General features: G+C 47.7%; 1 long non-coding RNA gene across 1 annotated transcript; it reads right to left on the bottom strand.

Moving 5' to 3' along the window:
- On the bottom strand, nt 1-11,675 carry LOC146031045 (uncharacterized). Its single transcript, XR_014456528.1, has 3 exons — nt 11,527-11,675; nt 9,931-10,050; nt 1-1,058 (listed from the first exon to the last, which is right to left on the bottom strand). It is a non-coding gene; the product is annotated as an uncharacterized LOC146031045 (long non-coding RNA).
- Nucleotides 11,676-12,243: the final 568 nt, after the last annotated feature.

Raw genomic sequence — 12,243 nt, 5'->3', positions numbered from 1 at the left:
CCAGTTGCCGACAGTAGTAGTGCTGCATAATGCCCACACCAGTAGTAGTGCTGTGTAACACCAGCACCACAACTGTATTTACCTTAAAAGCTGGCTGCTTCTTTCAAATTCTTTCATTAACTCAGTGCTCCCGTGTAGCTTCACCCCCTTCCACTCATGTAGCTCCGCCCCCTTCCACTCGTGTAGCTCCGCCCCCTTTCCACGATCCGCTGTCGTGACTGAAGACATCAAAAGATCAAAGGGGGTTGGGAGGGAACTTGGGAGCCAGGAGGGAACTCACCTCAGCTCTGTCTGTGCTGCCGGCACTGCTGCCTAATGCAGTCAGTGTGATAGTGTACTGGCAGCCGGCAGCCACAGAGCCTGGACAGCAGCGGGGATGTACAGCAGGGAGGGCGCATCTCATGGCCGGCACCTCCCTGCACGCAGGTCACGCTGCCCAGTGAGTGACAGACAGAACCGCGGGAGCAGCTGCGTGCGGCTGCACATGCGCACCAGCCCTCCCGCGGCCATTTTTACTACTGGCTGCTTATATTACTTCTACTTAATGATGCTGGCCGCAGCCATGTTTGCTTAAGGAAAACTGCTGCGGCCGCGGCTGTGCGGTCCACAGCCCAGCCAGGGGGGGTTGAGCAGCCACTTTATGTCAATTATGGGCCGGCCCACCGGGAAATGTCCCGGTTTCCCGGCATGCCAATCCGCCCATGAGAATAGCTCAAGATCCACATCAATGTCCCTTGGTTGCAGACACCAGTCTATCATACAGCACAACTGCCTATGTAATCTGAGGCCTCAGGTCTGCAGCAGTACTGATTATGTCACTTGCAAGGTCGCCAATCACAGCTTTGGCTGTAGTTGTTGCCGTGGGATACAGATGATGCTCTTGTTCTTCCTTAGGTCAATTAATTTGCTGTTGGTGATATTCTGCTGTAGCCTTGAGTGGTAGAAATTGGGAACAGCTGCTAATCAGTCATATCAGTGTTTCAAATACAGGCCAGGCATTGCATGCCACCGGGCAGCTGGGGAAGTAGTCTCTGGCTCTGAGTGTCTCTCTTTTGTTCCTATTGGATAAAGAACAGAACAATAAATCCCCTACTTAGATAATAGCTGTACACATTTCCTCTGTAGCATATCCTAATAGTAAAACTGTGGGCATGCTGGGATGTGTAGTTCCACAACAGCTGGAAGACCACATACCTACCAACTGTTCTGATAACAGCGGGACAGTCCTGCTAAGTGGACACTGTCCCGCTGTCCTACCGGCAGGTGCAGTGTTCTACGGATAGGGGGCGGGGGACAGTTGGGGGGAGCCTAGGATTACCGCTGCTCTGGTGATCACTAAATAGATTATGCACACATGCACGAGGCATCTACATAACATGTCCCCAGTAGTGCCAGTTACATAACATGTCCCCAGTAGTACCATTTACATAACATGTCCCCAGTCGTGCCCGTTACATAACATGTCCCCAGTAGTACCAATTACATAACATGTCCCCAATAGTGCCCATTACATAACATGTCCCCAGAAGTGCCCTAGTTACATAACATGTCCCCAGTAGTACCATTTACATAACATGTCCCTAGTCATGGCAGTTACATAACATGTCTCCAGCAGTGCCAGTTATATAACATGTCTCCAGCAGTGCCAGTTACATAACATGTCCCCATTAATGTCAGTTACATAACATGTCCCCAGTAGTGCCAGTTACATAATATGTCCCCAGTAGTACCAGTTACATACCATGTCCCCAGTAGTACCATTTACATAACATGTCCCCAGTCGTGCCCGTTACATAACATGTCCCCAGTCGTGCCCGTTACATAACATGTCCCCAGTAGTACCAATTACATAACATGTCCCCAATAGTGCCCATTACATAACATGTCCCCAGAAGTGCCCTAGTTACATAACATGTCCCCAGTAGTACCATTTACATAACATGTCCCCAGTAGTGGCAGTTACATAACATGTCCCCAGAAGTGCCCTAGTTACATAACATGTCCCCAGTAGTACCATTTACATAACATGTCCCTAGTCGTGGCAGTTACATAACATGTCCCTAGTCGTGGCAGTTACATAACATGTCCCCATTAATGTCAGTTACATAACATGTCCCCATTAGTGTCAGTTACATAACATCTCCCCAGTAGTGTCAGTTTAATAACATATATGGGCATAGGCTGAGCTATGACCATATATGGGCATAGGCTGAGCTATGACCATATATGGGCATAGGCTGAGATATGACCATATATGGGCATAGGATGAGCTATGACCATATATGGGCATAGGCTGAGCTATGACCATATATGGGCATAGGCTGAGCCTAACAGGGTATAAATAAGGGTGCACAGACTGCTGGACCTCATTCTGCTGCAGCCTCTCGACAAGATAAGTCACAGTCTAGAGAAGTCAAAGCAGAGAAGCTAACATGCCTGTCTCTCAAGGGCCAGCCACACCATCCCGGCCTCAGTATCGGCCTGTGGCACCAAAACACGTTGTGCGAAGGCAGCCAACATCTGAGCAGGTCAAGCTGGCGACATCTGGGCCAACATCTGAGCGGGTCAAAGTGGCGACCCAGGTCAAGGCCAAGCCGCCGAGCACATTTCATTACAGGGTGTGCAGTCTAGGGCCCCCCTCTTCCTATATAGACACACACAAACCAAAGCTGGCAGAACCAATCAAGCCAAAAGCCCCGGTCAAACCAAAGCTGGCAGAACCAGTCAAGCCATTGAGCACCCCTCCTTACAGGGTGTGCAGTCTAGGGCCCCCCTCTTGCTATATAGACGCATTCAAACCAAAGCTGGCAGAACCGGGCAAGCCTAAGCTGGCAGCCCCGGTCAAACCAAAGCTGGCAGGCCCTGTCAAGCCAAAGCCTGCAGCCCAGATCAAGCCTAAGCGGGCAGCCCTGGACAAGCCAAAGCTGGCAGACCCAATAAAGGCCAAACCAACAGACCTGGTCAAGCCAAAGCCTGCAGCCCCGGTCGAGCAAAAGCTGGCAGACCCAATCAAGGCCAAAACAACAGACCTGGTCATGCCCAAGCCAGCAGACGCGGTCATGCCCAAGCCAGCAGACGCGGTCATTCCCAAGCCGGCAGACCCGGTCATGCCCAAGCCGGCAGACCCGGTCATTCCCGAACTGGCAGATATGGTTAATGCTGCCAAATGCACACCCCTGTCTGTGGATGATTGCCCAGCCCAGCAGAAGGAACCTGGCTCGTTCAGGTCAAGAGTCTCCAAATTCATGAGACATGTGTGCTGCAGGAGTTAGACAACAACAGACTCCTGCAAAGCCCCCCCCCCCCCTCCCCTCCCCCCCTCCCCTCCCCAACCCACCTGAACTATACTAGGCTATTCTATGCTATACTTAGCTATGCTATGCTAAGACTTCGGTCTTAGTATAGCATAGCTAAGCACAGCATAGAATAGAATAGCTTAGCATAGATAGTCTTAGCTAAGACAATGCTAAGACTAGGCTATTCTATGCTATGCTTAGCTATGCTATTCTAAGACAATGGTCTTGGTATTGCATAGCTAAGCATAGCATAGATTAGCATAGTCCTAACATAGTCTCAGCTAAGACTATCTATGCTATTCTATGCTATGCTTAGCTATGCTATGCTAAGACTATGGTCTTAGTATAGCATAGCTAAGCACAGCATAGAATAGTATAGCACAGGCTCCTCCCCTCCCTCCCCCTCCACCCACCTGATGAGGTCACCTTGACGTGGTAGGTGGGCTCACATTTTTGTGCCAAGAACCTCAATGTCCCCCATGTTCATGTTATTGGTTTCTCTGCTTATTGTGTACCTGCATTTTCTGACATCTCTCTTCCAGTGCCTTGCTGAGTGTTTCTGTATTTATATGTGTAATGAAGCTTAAATTGTATTATAAAGTATGTGAACTTTTCATATATTATTATATGAATCTACTGTACATTACTGTAATGATATTTCTTGTCATTTAATCTTTTTGAATAAATGAAATAATAAAACTAATGTCATATAGAAAATAAGTTGCTGTAATCAAAATAACTATTCCCCGGAGACATTGTCCTACAGAAAAGTCACAGCCCCTGTATTACATACAAATGTATATTACCGATTTATTTCCATATCATAGGTTTTCTAGTGCCGGTTACATAACATGTCCCCAGTAGAAGCAGTGCCAAAGGGCTGAAAGTGTAACAGTCTGTGACATCACCCCTCTTTGTGACATCATCACACGGTCTGTGACATCACCCTGGACTCAGCTGCATTGTTATGCTATATGTAACAATGACAGTTAGGAAGTGGCTGGAATCTGTGCAGGGAAATTATAAACTGATGTGTTTTAAAAATAACTGGCAGAGATTAAAATGCTGTTATCACATGAATGTGCTGTTAGCTCACAGATGCTAAGTCACATGGATGATTATTCTTGTGGTTTATTTATTAATGATTTAATAATGTTTTTTTTTATGTTTTTATTGAGATTTTCACATATACATAGCAAATATTCCAAAAGGAAAAATATGCAAGCAGTATGATAAAATGGTACACAATGCAACATCGACAGAAGGAGGATCTCGACGTCAGAGTCGAAGTATAAACATTCCGCACAGATTACTCTTTTCATCATCAGAAAAATTACTGAAAAATATCAACCTTAAGAGTCCAAAAAATAAATATATATATATATATATATATATATATATATATATATATATATTGTGATGCCTAGAAAATTGCTAAGGTACATGTGATACTATCAATATCAAGAGTGTGTTATAAAGCTTTGGACAAATATGAAATCGCAACGTGCACCAAAACCGGAGGGAAATAAGGGGGGGGGGGGTATATTATTTCAGAGTAACCTCAAATATATATTCTCTAAATTAAATTTCAATTAGTGGGGACCATTTAGATAAGAATTTCTGGGTTTTACAGTCCACATCTGGGAGAGTAGACTCGTAACAAAGTATTGTGGTCAGCTCAGATTGTAAATGCTCAAGCCTGGGGGGTACAGGGGAAATCCACTGCTTAACTATGAGCTTTTTTGCAACTGTAAGGATTATTATCAGAAGGGGGATCATTGGGTGTGCGGACTGGGGTATCTGCCAAGCAGCAGTTTGTAAACCTAAAAGAGCTTTTATATTGAACGGTAGGTCAATATCACATGAGTTATGTATATACCATTTCACTTTGAACCAAAGGTACTCTTTACCTAGAACGGCGCCCGCGATCAGAATCGCGGGCGTCGGGGGTAAAAAATCGCGGTAATCGCGGGCATCGCGGGTAAATCGCGGGTACATCAAAATCGGGTACCCGCGATTACCGCGATTTTCCCATAGGGAACAATGTTAAAAAGCCTGATTGACCGCGATTTTACTGTAAAATGCCTCAATGCCCGCGATTTTCCCATAGGAATCAATGTTAAATGGGCTACAGAGCCCAAATAGCCCCAATTAACCCTTAAATGTCCCCCCAATTTTTGTACGCCACCCCACGATCCACGCCAACCCGAAGCGTGGCGAGCGCAGCGAGCCCGCGAGGGGCGGCGGTACGCGTCCTCCGACCTTTTCATGCCCTACTATCCACGTCGGCGTGGAGTTGAGAATAGAATAGTGTGGCGAGCGCAGCGAGCCACCGAGCCCGAAGCGTGGCGAGCGCAGCGAGCCCCGCGAGGGGACGCGGATACCTTCACAGGTAAACGCGTCCCTTCGCGGGCTTCACAGGTGTCCGCGTCGCCACGGACACCTGTGAAGTCCGCGAGGGGACGCGTATAACTGTGAAGGTATCCGCGTCCCCTCGCGGGGCTCGCTGCGCTCGCCACGCTTCGGGCTCGGTGGCTCGCTGCGCTCGCCACACTATTCTATTCTCAACTCCACGCCGACGTGGATAGTAGGGCATGAAAAGGTCGGAGGACGCGTACCGCCGCCCCTCGCGGGCTCGCTGCGCTCGCCACGCTTCGGGTTGGCGTGGATCGTGGGGTGGCGTACAAAAATTTGGGGGACATTTAAGGGTTAATTGGGGCTATTTGGGCTCTGTAGCCCATTTAACATTGATTCCTATGGGAAAATCGCGGGCATTGAGGCATTGAATGCAAAATCGCGGTCAATTAGGCTTTTTAACATTGTTCCCTATGGGAAAATCGCGGTGATCGCGGGCATCGCGTCGCGGCCGTTTATGTGCTGCCCGCGATGTCGCGATCACCGCGATGGGCGCCGTTCTAGGTAAAGAGTACCGAACCAAAATTTTGCTATTTTAGGACAGTGCCAAAAGTTGTGTAGAAATAGGGCATTTGGAGAATGACACTTAGGGCATCTACCGGAGTCTGAAGAAACCATGTGCATTCTCTGGCCCGGTGAAATATATGCTTGGTACAGAAATTTCAAATGGATCTCCTGTAATTGCGCTGAGTGCAAAATTTTAAATATGGATGGTATAGAATGAGTTAGGTCTCGTCTAGTCACAGGGGAAGAGAATTCCGAAGACCAAGTCTCGAGGAGGGGGGACCATAGCTTATCCATGTTTATAATGGAGATAAGTATGTCGCCATATAGCCATTGCGTTTTATAATGTGTTTTGCTAATTCTAGTAATCAGTGAGGTGAGAGGGTCCGGTGTTTCTTCATTTGGCCAGGGGATTGGAAGAGACTGTATACAGTGTCGCAGTTGTAGGTACATGAAAAAATCTGACCAAGGTAAATCAAAAAGATTTACTAAATCAGTGAAAGAATATAGAGAACCACCTGGGTCAAACACATCTCTAATTGCAGAGATTCCTTTAAGCTTCCAGACATTGAATCTAGAATTGGTAAGAGTTGGGGTAAAACAAGGATTGCCTCCAGGGCCGGCGCTACCCACTCAGCAGCTCCTGCAAAGCAGGGAGGCGCCATGCTGAAAAGGCGCTGTCTCCCTCCCTGCTCTACTAAAGCTGCCTCACTGTCACTGCCTCCTGCACGCCGCATGCAGTGCCTGTCTGACAGTGGGCGGGCAGCAGTATAAAGAGCTGCTTCCTGCACCGCGAGTGCACACAGCCTGCACGCCACCCGCAGTGCCTGTCTAACAGTAGGCGGCAGTATGGATAGGCTGAGCAGCTCCCTGCACTGTGCACACACTGTCCTCCTCCTGCGACCTGCCCCCTCTTCCTCACAGACACTTGCGCTGAGGCATGTAGCGCTGTCTGTGAATGCCTGGATGACCTGTCATGTCCGGATCCACCCTCTACCCATTGCTCCCTGCGCCTATCAGCTGTCAATGAAATGACGAACAGGCAGCAGCGCCGCCTCCCCTTCCTTCCCTCTTCTCAGTGTGCTGTGCCACTGCCAGTCCTCAACACTCTGCCCCCTCTATATCCTCCCCTCTTCTTCCATTTCCTCCTTCTCTCCCCTCCTTTCCCCCTCAGTCACGAGAGGGGTGTAATGGCGTCCTCAGCATCCGGCCTATGCAGATAGAAGAGGAGGGACTGCACAAGAGTTAAACAGCAAAAGAACAGAGTGTCTTTTATTATACATGTTTATAACACATTTTTTAATAATTGTAGATTTTTTTTATATTAATTTAGACACTTTTTAAATAATGGGCTGGGTTATGTGTCTAAAGGTGGCCATACACGCTGCAATAGCAGCGTGCGATGCTATGTGCGCTCCTGCGAGCATTGCATCGCACAGTACAAAAAGTATGTGCTGCACATACTTTTTGTATTGCTTTCGAATCGCATCACACACACATTGCATGCATTCCGTACGATGCAATCTATACCATAACGTATGCTATTCTCGCAGCGTGTATGGGCACCTTTAGTGCCTGCAACATTTTACGGACACAGCACTGAGATGGTGTATGCATACATGTACATGCACCCGAGATCCTCCATAGGATTGCATGTTGCATACGCTCCCACAATCGGGCTGCAGCTTGTTGCAATGGCAATGTGAAAGGGCGCAAAATTTATGGTTTGCAGGAGGGCGCCGGACACCCTAGCACTGGCCCTGATTGCCTCCTATAGATATAAATTTGGAATGTGTAGGGTTTCTGCCCCAAGCTTTATGTATGGCCCCCCAGGCCTGGTATGTATCCCAAAACAGAATATTATTTTTAAAAGTGGGCGGTATAAGGTATATCGGGGTATGTAGCAGGGCTTTGAGATCATATGGGGCCACTAGTGCTTGTTCCAAATTATAATTAGTATAAATAGACGAGTCTAATAACCAATCCAAAATGTACCAAAAGGCGACGGCTCTAGAGAAGGATAGAAGGTCCGGGACGGCCAGGCCACCATGCTTCTTATGGAGCTTCAGTTTTGTTAAGGCTATACGGGGTTTTTTATTATTCCATTAAAATTTTGTAAATCGTTTATCGTAGGCTGAACAGTCTTTCCTGCTGGGTCTCAGAGGCAGCATCTGTATCGTGTAAGATATTTTTGGAAATATGATACTTTTTAAAATCGCCACCCTCCCCAGTGACGAAATCGGTAAGGAAGACCAAGAGGTCAATAACTGAGAGATTTTGGACATAATCGGGTTATAATTTGTCGCGTATAATTTAATCAGGTCGGCAGGGACAAAAACACCTAGATATTTTAGTTTCATTTTATTCAGGGAAAACTGAGAGAGGATAGGATTAGAAGCAAGTGTGAGGGCGGGAGGAGTGAGTGGAAGCAGTTCAGATTTAGAGGTATTTACCTTATAACCGGCAAAAGAACTAAAGCTATCAATGACGGACATAATATTAGGGATGGGTTTTAAATGGTCGGATACAAAAAGGAGCATGTCGTCCGCAAATAAACTGACTTTTAAAATTTGATCCCCAACATGAACCCCTGTAAACAACTGCAATTGTCTTAGGGAAATCGCTAATGGTTCAATAGCAAGGGCAAATAATAGGGGCGAGAGTGGGCAGCCCTGTCTGGTACCTCTTTTTAGAATTCCTGGATCAGATATATACCCATTGCATATAATCCGAGAACTAGAGGCTGTATATAAAGCATTTAGGACACTGGAGAAGCCCGGCGGAAACCCAGAACGTGTGAGCGTAGTGTACAGATGGTCCCAACTGACATAATCGAAGGCTTTCTCTGCGTCTCCTTCACCCGACAGTCTGCACTCTATCACACTGATGTTCTCCTTCACCTTCCGGCCTTTACCTACACTTACACGCTCCCTCTCCCCAAGTTGTATGCTCTATCACACTGGCACGCTCCCTCTCCCCGAGACGTACGCTTTATCACACCCCCTGAGCTTTATCACACTCACTTGCTCCCTCATCCTGCGCTCTATCACACTGACGTGCTCCATCACCCTATGGCCTGTGATCTTTCACACTGATGCACTCCCTCCCTTTGAGGCATGCACTCTGTCATGCAGTCCCTAACCTTAACTTACTCCACCACCTTACCCACCCTCCCTGCAGCCTAAGCCTGACTGCATCCTAATTCAACACCCTTGGCTGATTTACATGTGTCGCACACTAGTTTAGTTTATTAACGCAGACACAACAAAACCCAATATGGCAGCTGTGCAAAGCCAGTTGTGCCTCTCCCTGTAGATACTGACACACACATACACTCTGGGCAGCCACTTCTCTCCCTCTTGCTGTGGAATCAGGCCAGTTCTGTGTAGCTCCGCCCAGGGCCGGTGCAAGGATGTTTGTGCCCTCCTGCAAACTATAAATTTGTGCTTCCTCTCCCATACTTAATAAAGGGACAATGCCCACCGCACACTGCAAAAAAAAAGGAGGTATGGCCATACAATAGTACCAATTCAAATGACTCAGTAGCACAATCTTGTTCACATTACACAGCACATAGCGCACACAGGGTACTCAATGTCTGGATTCCCACATCGGTCTCCTAACCGCTTGGTTTCTGAACATTGGTAAATCATGCAAAATCTGTCTTGTAACAAATTTGGCAGGCTGACAGCTGGGAGTGCAGTGCTTAACTTACTGTACTGCCGCACATGGACCTGTTCTGCATCCGACGTGCACGGCATCACTGGTGTGTGTAGTGGAGCTTCCTTCTGCTGGGTGGGGGCTTGAAGCCTCTTCAGTTGTACCTGCAGGCTTTCTGTAATGCAAGAAAGCTGTGATGGGTAACGCCCTTAGGGGATGGGGCCACAAGTGACAAGTATCCCCACAGAAAATCTTCCCACTATAAGTGACCCTCCAGTGCTCGAAGTAGCGGTATAACATACCACTGTAATATATATCTATATATATATATATATATATATATATGGCCAATGTTTGACAAAGGGGCTATGGGCTCCGAAACGTTGGCCGCATATGACCAGAGGTCGATTGGCAGCCATCCAATGTGTCTACCAGCGCAGCGACCCCACAAAAGGCACATGTTTCAGCTCTTTCATTCTGGTGCCCCTCTCCTCGCTAACACAACTCTGATATCTACTGATGGACCGGCTTAGCCGTAAGAACTTCACTGACAGCCGCTCTCATCAGAGGGGAAGTGCGGCATGTCAGCACGGCAGGGTACACACATGGGAACAGCTAACAGCCACTGTGCTGCAGAGGGGATCAGTGGCCACTCGCCTACTTGAGCCAGGGAGAGACTCGGGGCATCCAGCAGGGCTTGCGGTTACCATGCAGCAAGATGAGCTGACAGCCGGTGTAAGCAGAAGGGGGTGGGTGCACCTGGATGATCTGACAAGTGCTTAACGCTGTAAAGCGGCTGTCAGTTCTAGTTCCAGGTGACCCCTGCCGCCCTGACACGCTGCTGATCTCCTCTGCTTACAGCAGCTGTCAGCTCTAGTTCCAGGTGACCCCTGCCACCCTTACACTCCGCTGATCTCCTCTGCTTACAGCAGCTGTCAGCTCTAGTTCCAGGTGACCCCTGTCACCCTGACACACCACTGATCTCCTCTGCTTACAGCAGCTGTCAGCTCTAGTTCCAGGTGACCCCTGTAACCCTGACACACCGCTGATCTCCTCTGCTTACAGCGGCTGTCAGCTCTAGTTCCAGGTGACCCCTGGCACGCCGCTGATCTCCTCTGCTTACAGCGGCTGTCAGCTCTAGTTCCAGGTGACCCCTGCCACCCTGACACGCCTCTGATCTCCTCTGCTTACAGCGGCTGTGAGCTCAGTGACTCTTAAAGCTGCTCTCGGCTGCACTGACGCGCTGCTTAGGTCTCTGGCAGGGCACAGTCATAAGGGCAGGGAGATTTCAGTACATTATAAAATGGGCAGGGCGCTGCGCCCTGCAAAACAACAAAACAAGGCTACTGGGAACACTATAAATATATACACACACAAACAGATAGATATCCACCATTACATATATGTAGATTGATATAGACACATAGATAGATAGATAGATAGATAGATAGATAGATAGATAGATAGATAGATAGATAGATAGATAGATAGATAGACAGACAGAGACACATAGATAGATGATAGACAGACACATAGAAGATAGATATACAGAGACACATAGATGATAGATAGACAGAGATACATAGATAGATGATAGATAGACAGAGACATATAGATAATAGATAGACAGACAGATAATCACTAAACTCACTTAGTTCTCTGTACTGGTCCAGGGCAGTCTCTCTATTGTTCATGGCAGGTGATGAGATGGCTCCATGGATATGGGGACATCCAGTGGCTCCTGGCAGTACTGCAGTCAGCAGTAACTGCAGCACTCTTCTCTCCTTTGTTGTCCTTGTAGCTCCGCCCCCGCCATGTCCGTGTAGCCCCGCCCCCAGCCAAGTCCGTGTAGCTCCGCCCCCCGCCGAGTCGCAGGCAGCCTGACAGGCAGCCTCATAAGTGGGGTGAGGGATCGGCCCGCCGGGAAACTACCCGGTGTCCCGGCATACCAATCCGCCCCTGGGAGTACTAGATAAGGAAAGGTTAAGAATATATAGATATAGCAAACATAATTGTTATTTAAATGTTTTAATCTGTGACAACCAAGGTAGGATTGCATAACCTGTGTACACTGGAGCACGAGACGAGGCGAATATCCTGCAGGGAATTCATGTTCTGGTCTAATAAAGTCTGAGCCGCAAACTGGTTGTTAAACATTAGGCATTTGTTTGCCGCTTCCGTTGTGAACGTTGTTTTACTTGTGTAATTATCTTCATGCAAATGTTATAATAAAGAAACCTGTTCAACTATACTTACGCAGTTTTACCTGAAAAGAAGAAAAGGTTAAGACACCTACTTACCTCACTACTTACCTGGTTGCCAGGAGGGCGACATATGTCAAGACTGAGCTCAGTATTAATTACTAACA

Source organism: Crinia signifera, chromosome 1 (assembly GCF_055691185.1).
Source record: "Crinia signifera chromosome 1, ASM5569118v1, whole genome shotgun sequence".
In the NCBI taxonomy this organism is placed as follows: Eukaryota; Metazoa; Chordata; class Amphibia; order Anura; family Myobatrachidae; genus Crinia; species Crinia signifera.
The sequence above is the reverse complement of the archived record's forward strand: the minus strand, read 5'-3'. Positions and strand labels throughout refer to the sequence as shown.